This window comes from Coenobita brevimanus, chromosome 84 (genome assembly GCF_032717465.1).
Source record: "Coenobita brevimanus isolate Jiangsu-jjx chromosome 84, ASM3271746v2, whole genome shotgun sequence".
Lineage (NCBI taxonomy): Eukaryota > Metazoa > Arthropoda > Malacostraca > Decapoda > Coenobitidae > Coenobita > Coenobita brevimanus.
This window is the reverse complement of record NC_137037.1, coordinates 28,561,157-28,569,188: the sequence shown is the minus strand read 5'-3', so window position 1 is coordinate 28,569,188 and position 8,032 is coordinate 28,561,157.

Genomic DNA, 8,032 nt, shown 5'->3' with positions numbered 1-8,032 from the left:
ATATAATTGAAATAAAATATCCATATGCTAATAATTATATGGTGCAAAATGATAAATCTATAATTGAAAACTTAAAAAACAAAAGTTTTGGTGAAAAAAAATCTTACGTGATGGAGAGAAATGATTTTCATTTTTTAATTCAGTGCCCAAAAATATCTGAAATTTATATGAAATAATACCAAAAAAAAAAAAAAAAAAAACATTGTATACCTGTTTGACACTTTTGGAGTAAACTAAGGTCTAAAATTCATAATTTTTGGACATTTTTGGATCTGTGATCTTGAAGAGTAGGTCAAGGTCACTAAAACTGGATCAAAGTTATGTTGTTGCACATCGTCAAAGAGTATGATGAAAATCAGAGACGAAAAGTAATATAATAATAATAATAATAATAATAATAATGACGGACACAAAGATCTCCACCTATGGTAAAGGAAGAGAAGTTAGAGAAAGATGATAAGTAGTTTTTCTCTAAGGCTAGCTCTGACAGAAGGATGTAATAAGTAGTTGGAGAGAGAGAGAGAGAGAGAGAGAGAGAGAATTACATTGAGTGACTGACTTATTCACTAATTGTCTAGCTGCATCTGGCTCGGAAAATTGGGGTGTTTGTACAGTAGATGGGTTAACTTTGAGTTGTTTTCTTCGACCCACCATTTTCTTTCGAGTTATTCCTCACTTTTACAGTTTCATCATAGGCCTAATCTGTAATTTATACAAGATAACGAGTACACAATAAAAGATAGCCAGGATTTATATTTATGTTATTCACAAACTTAACTGAAGGACTTAGGGAATGGGGATGGAAAACAGTGGAAATTATTGTACTTAATTTTGGTATGTACCTGCTAAAGACATTTTAGCACTAGCATTTGCGACCTGGCTTTTGAGATTCAACACCCACAAACTGCTATGTATTAGTGGTCTGGCGGGATGAAAGACTTAGGGGTGGATAACTAAAAGTCCGAAGTACAATGGGCTTTGTGTACATCATAGGCCTGTTGTGTGTATATGATGAACCAGTTAAGGTGACTCGGTTACTGCGCTTCATAAACTGTGATGTGTCATGATGGACGGGGCGATGGGATAATCTAGAACCTTGGAAATTTACAGGCCTTGTCATCACCATAACCGGGGAATTATATTGTATGAGTGTCCATGGAGATCAAAAATTTACACTCCTCTCTCTCTCTCTCTCTCTCTCTCTCTCTCTCTCTCTCTCTCTCTCTCTCGAAGCCTTTACCAAATAAAAACTCTAGTGAATAATGCACTGTGTGCGCAGAAGTTTGAAGGACAGTGATTGAAATGGCGAGGCCCGTGATTCTGATGGATCCGACAGAGCCAGCAGGATTTCCAACAAAGCCGAAATAAACCTCTCTACAGTAGGAATACAATAAAAAGCAGAACGACGTCTCTTAGATTTAATTTTTTGTCGCCCGAAAGGTTTACTCAGCTTTGGGGGGGAAAATAAATAAACTGAGAGCTCAGATACAGTTTTCATTTCCCAGTTCATTATCAGGAGACTCGCTAAAACTGAATAAAGCACAAAAGACTTCGTGTTTTCTTTCCTATTCGTGTTTTAAGAGTAGGAGTCTTCAATAGTCCCTCCTCATTTGCTACAGTATTAATAATTCTGTGTATTATACATTATTATTGTCTTTTACGTTATTACCAGCCGCGATAGCGAAGCTTGTGTTATTTTCAGTCTGTGTGTGTGTGTGTGTGTGTGTGTGTGTGTGTGTGTGTGTGTGTGTGTGTGTGTGTGTGTGTTAGCACGATAACGTCGCAACCGCTCAAGATATCATCACAAAATTATACAGCTGTGTGTAGGGATAAAAATGTTGTACGAGTATTGTTTTCATTGTGTGTCTGTATGTGTGTCTGTGTGTCTGTCAGTACCATAACTTCGCAACCGGTCGTCATCAAAAAGTTTTTCAGGTGTGTAGCAGGGATGAAAATCTCTAGTGAATACGAAATTGGTGAAAGTAGGTCAAGGTCAAGGCCATATTCCGGGCCGCGCTAAGTATGTATCGACTCACGACTGGTGTGATTCCCCCCTTGGAGCACCCTCTACTTTATCTATTTTTTAGTTATAGATGAACAAAATACATAGACCTCAAGAGAATATTAATAAACCATATGCAGAAAATAGGTCAATACTGGTTGCCAGTGAGCATTTCAGACCCTGTAGACCCGCTCGAAATGCGACATCATTTTGCAATTTGCATTGACATAGCCGTGTGAACAGTCCTGCCAGTCACTACCTGTCATATTGATGTGAAGGTGAGCGTAAACCCATTTGATGCAGTTGATTACACACTTTATTCGCCTACGTAAATGAATATTGCCATTGTGTTGCCTGCGTGGCCCCAGTTATGCCTGTGATGTTGACGGCCTTTACCATTCATGGACAAACATATGGTGGCAGAAAGGACGAGTACCAAAATAACTGTGTCATCTTATATTGAATGGTTTGTTGGTCTGACATATATATTGCCGAAGTTGCTTATCTAGCTGTGTTCTTTGTTATTTATTGTGATGATTGTCTTTAACTTTTTGACCCACGAATATCAGACTGCTGGAGGAAGGAATATAGATATAAACTTTTCTGAAGATTCTGCCAGATTGGTAGATGTCGCCGTGTTTGCTTGTTTTGCTATTCCCTACCTTGTTATCGGTCTTTTTTCTCTTGTCACCTTTATTTATATCCTTGTCGCTTCAGCCATCTCTAGTATATTTCTCACCCAAACGTATATCTTGAAGGGGACTTTGTGGTGTAGTGGCAGCACTTCTTTTTATAACCCTGTCACTTCTGTCACCATTTATATTTTTCTTACCCACATGTCCCTCCAATAACAGGCCTGGTGTTGCAGTGGTAGCACCATTTTTAATAACTTTGTCACTTCATTTCTCATCAGGTACCTGGTGGTGCCGTGGTAGCATTTCCGTCCTGCGATTGGAATACCTATTGATGAACAAAGTATGTTTCCTCCTGGTCCCTTCTCCCAGTAATACAATTCAGAACCTGGATGCAATTCGACTCATATAGAATGTACTCTAGAAAACTGTACACAAAAATGGATATTCTGCCTTAATGGGCCTTGCGCAATGGTGGGCATTCATCACTGATTTTTAAACTTTCTGCTTGCATCTCTTCTGTAAGTAACTTCGGCTAAGAGTCAGCACCCATTTACTTACAAAGTCTCATCCTCGTTTCTCTGCAACTCTAATGCAATAGTGAGCCAAAATTGTCAGTTCTATCTGTACATTTGCAGACGGTATAATCGTTCGAGCACATATGAATCTTTTATATGGTGCACATATGAATCGAGCACATATGAATCTATTATATGGTGTCTTGTGATATGTCAGCCTAAAAAAAAAAAAAAAAAAAAAAAAAATGCATCGCTGGGTTCTGAATGTAATCGCTTACCGTCTAGTTAGTAACCGTGGAGTGATTAGTCTTTATGTCTGCATATATTCAGACATCGCGAAATAAAGGGATCTTGAATTTCGCCCACGTTTCGTTCATTTGTCTCCGAGAAAGATGATTTGGGGGCACATTCAGTGTCTGAGTCTGTGTTATTTTTTATATAGAATAATATATTCCTTCTCATTTAGGCCGATTTTTCATTTTGCTCCAGCTAATGTCGAACTATTTCATGAAGTTTAAGAAAAACCCTTAATATTAAAGGGTTAATGAATATTGTATCTAACTCCTCCGCATGTAAAATCCGCGTTAAGTTTAATATGACTATCTAGTTCTAGGAAGAATAAAATAGTCCTCGTTTTGAAGGAAGTCTCTCGTCGTAAATTCAGTGAGTACAAATCTAACCGTCTTCTATATCATTCTTGTGTAAGCTGGGGGTAAATGTTTCTTTACACTACCTGGCACCTGCAGTTCTGGGTTTCTGGCCGCAGCTCAAGGCAGTCCAAGGGCTAAAGCCTGGCTGAACTGAACATAGTTGAGTTTGAGGGAATTAGATTTGGGGAGAGAGAGAGAGAGAGAGAGAGTTGCAAAGATACACAGACTACACAGACCTTATGGTCCCTACGAGGCGATCCGGCCTTAACACTATAATAGTACTTCTGTTATAGAGGTAGGAGAAAGGGGTAGCACAGCAGGAGGCTCTCTCCCCCACCCTCCATATAAACACATGACCTCATATGTGTCTGCCAATACTTGGATATAAATTTATAAATATGTATATGCACCTACATACCTAATCTTGTTTCATGTCCCGAGAGAACAGGCAATATTAAGAATATGTTGGTGCAGCATATTTGGTCAGATCAGGTGAGATCAGGTCGAATCAGATCATGGAATACCACATTACACCGTCCTCCTTCGAGACAGGATATACAATCCTTAGTATGCACACATCACGGTCCAGTAAAACAGGCCAGCCGATGCGCAGGTCCCTAGGGAGACGAAGGAGGCCATGACGTCTCGCTCGCTACTCGCTTGGCTGAGTGTATCCCTCTCTTAAGGGGCTATCACACGGGAGACTCGTGGACGTCCAAACTGGCCGTGGACGTCCAAACTTGCCCCCGCGGGAGGGTCATGGACGTCCACGAGTGGAAGGCCGCCTGACCCATTCGTGGACGTCCACGGTGACCGTGGACGTCCACGACTCGGTAGTCTCCTTCTTCTCTATGGAGTTTACATGTAGCTGTGGCCAGGTAGCGTGTGTCGTCTGCTATCTTGAACTCTGTAGTCAGTTGATGTATTATATTATATTATATTATAATTAATTCATAACCATCAGTAGACTTAGTATAATCTTTTATCATACGACTTGTAATATTTCTATTTGTCATAAAAAATTGTAAGATACACCAAAATGTGTTAATTATGATGGAATGTTGATTGATTGTTTACAAGAGAGGCCCGCGCACGTTAGAATGGCATACTCGGGAAGAAGGCAGAACGGTGGAAAACATCATCAAGATAGTCCACACAGAACAGCATGGAAGGCCACCAGCAGTATATTTGGTCAAGGGAGGCTGAAGTCTTTTTGACTGAGCAAGTTAGGGATTGTCCGGCTCTGTGGCACTGCAGAGATCCCGATTTCAAGAAGAACACCCTCAAAAGACACCAGTTTGGGGTCATAGCAGGACTCATCACTCACCAGTTTCCTGATGCTGGAGTGGTTACACGAGGTAAATAATTTTCAGTATCAGTTGCAAATTGAACAACAGCACATTTTTTATATCATGTTGCATTATCATGCAGTTTATTCTGTGTGATGGGTATATTCAATACAGTGATGAAATAGATTAATATTTTGCAGAAGCCACAACTGGATTTCAGGTGTTGTTAAATGTGCAGCCTATAGTTTTAGTATATTTGCAAACCCTTCTATTGTAGAACACATTCACTGCAAGTGTATAATGAAGGAGTGGATTTAATAATTCATTTTATATTAACTCTTTACCAACTGGGCAGTGCCTTTCCATATTTCTTCTTGAAATGTGTATTTCACAGGTTAATATTATTCCTGGAATGCCTAAGATAATGGTGATTTTAATAAACATACCTTTGAAAGCTTTAAATGAGAAATTTGAAAGCATAAATATCCTGCCGACGTCGTCTGCCGGTACCCAATTATATTTATTGTTCCTAATGGGCGTTAATTCAAAAGCTGGCTCCCAAACTCAAGTGAGGTTAGGCTGGATTATTTTGTTAAAATCATTAAGTTTTCCAGTGCTTTGACATGGGATACACTGATGCATCGGTAAACATTGCCGCAGGCAACTTCTTTAAATACCCATAGGTATTTTTTGTCTTTTTCCATTCACTTATCGCAGTCACCTTGGAACAGTTAACAATATAGGTTGCTTTAGTACCAAAATTACTTACTCTGAGATCGTGAGTTTGCTGTCATGTAGGTGGATTCACCACGCCCGTTTGGTAAAGAATTACCCAAAGGTTATGATGCTTACTTCAATCTGCCTCCTACAAGGGCTTCTGCTAATTTTGATTGCAGCAGACTAAAACTGTAACAGTCAGAAGTGACCTATTAAGGGTCTTTTGCTGCTTATACTAAACCAGACGTTTTACTTTTCCTCTTTCCAGAGTGTGTCATGCTTAAGTGGCAGAACCTTAAGAAGGCGTTCACGAGGGAATATAACCGAGTTAAACGTCCTAAAAGTGGCTCGGGGGCCATCAGTTCCAAATGGCCACTGTTTGACCACTTCTTGTTCCTCATAGATCAAGTGACTCCTGGGCCCAGTATTTCCACGGACAAGATAGTGCCACTTCAGCCAAGCCAGCAGTGCACTGATGATCAGGTAACATTTCACTTTCACACAAATTATCATTTATGCTTATTAGCTCACCTTATTGTACCTAATACAGGGTATTAGTCATTGTTTTGTACATTTCATTCATCCTGCACCCATGCAGGGAACTTTAAGATAATATATTCTCCAATCAACACTTCCTGATTCTAGACATAAAGAAGTTTCTGTCTTGTTAAAACTGTATAATGATTGCATCTTCATGTTAAAATGCCAGTAACTGACACATCTTTCCATGGAAGCATTGTCATGCATGGATGTGTTCCAGAGTTGAATGTAAGTTGTCTAATTACTGTTTTTCCCAGGAGGATGACGTGATTGATGGGTCGGGCCTTGTGTACGACAATTTTGTTGAAGATGGTGATTCCCTGACTCATCGCCTAACGTCACAAAGCTCACCATCATGTAGCCAACCACTGCCTTCAACAGAGGTGGATTCACCCCTGGCTGATGGACCAGTGGCCTCATCAGCAGCCAGCCAGTCTACTTTTCCACAGGAGGAAGGTCAATCTTTGTTCTCCCCACTGGTCACCCGCAAGCGGCTGCGACTTGAAGACCCGAATAGTCCTCACGTAGCTTCTGCTGCAAAGCGAAAAGGAAGTCCCAGAGTTCCTGAAGAAAAGCATCCTCAGCAGTCACCAGCAGCAGCAGCATTATCAATAATGCAAGCTTCGATTACACAACAGGAAGGAAATGGAGTGGCATATGCTATGTTCTCTTTGTTAAAAGAAGCTTTTAAAAATCGCCCACTACATGAGCAGATGGCAATGGCATTTGATATATTTGAACTTCTTTGCAGTAAATATGGAATAAACAGAAATAGTACATTATGATATGCCATTATTACTAGATGTTTTAATTTATATTTTGTTAGACAATATCCTGACCCTGCCCTAGGGTGGGAAAGGAGGTCCTGAAGATGATGATGATTATAAAATTTCACCAGATCTCAAGTATCAGGTATCTACCTTCCAAAGAATCATGCTTTACTAGGATCCTAATGTTTCCTCACACAGTATATTTATTTTATGACAAAGTTTATGTATAGATATGTATATCTAATACAGGATATTTATTCTATTTATTGTTCAGAGTATTTTATTTTTTACATGCATTTCCAATTTACTTGTGATTTTATATTTTAGACTATGTATTGCAGTTCCTTATTCCTAGTCTGTTTCTTACACCAATAAAGAAATGACAATAATTGACACAATTACCTTATCCTGTTGAATGAATGGTCATAAAAGTTGCAGTGAATGGGTTGTGAGGTCAAATCAGTTTGTGCATATGAATTTCCCTTTGACTGAAACATTCTACGATGTTCACTCCAAAATCCCCCAGTGCACGGTACCCACTAAGAGATATTAAGCAAATATGGTGACCACCAAATTCTGGCTTGCCACTTTTCATAACATGGACACACACAAACACGATGTGCTGGTCATTACGAAACCTCAATCATAACCTTACTACAGGGAACCACCTTTCCCATCATCCACATGTTTCAAGTCTCCAGTCTCTTAACTCTCCATTAATTTGTGCCCCAACTTGTTTCACCTTTCACACATTACCTCTTGCAGACATTTAATGAACCTGCTCTACTAATATTGAAAAAAATGTGTCATGAAAGTGAAGAAAAACTTCTCTTTTCCAAATCAAGTTTAAAAGTAATGTATGTGCAAAAACCCCACTGAGAATAATTTTATGTGTATATACAATAAGCAAAGTA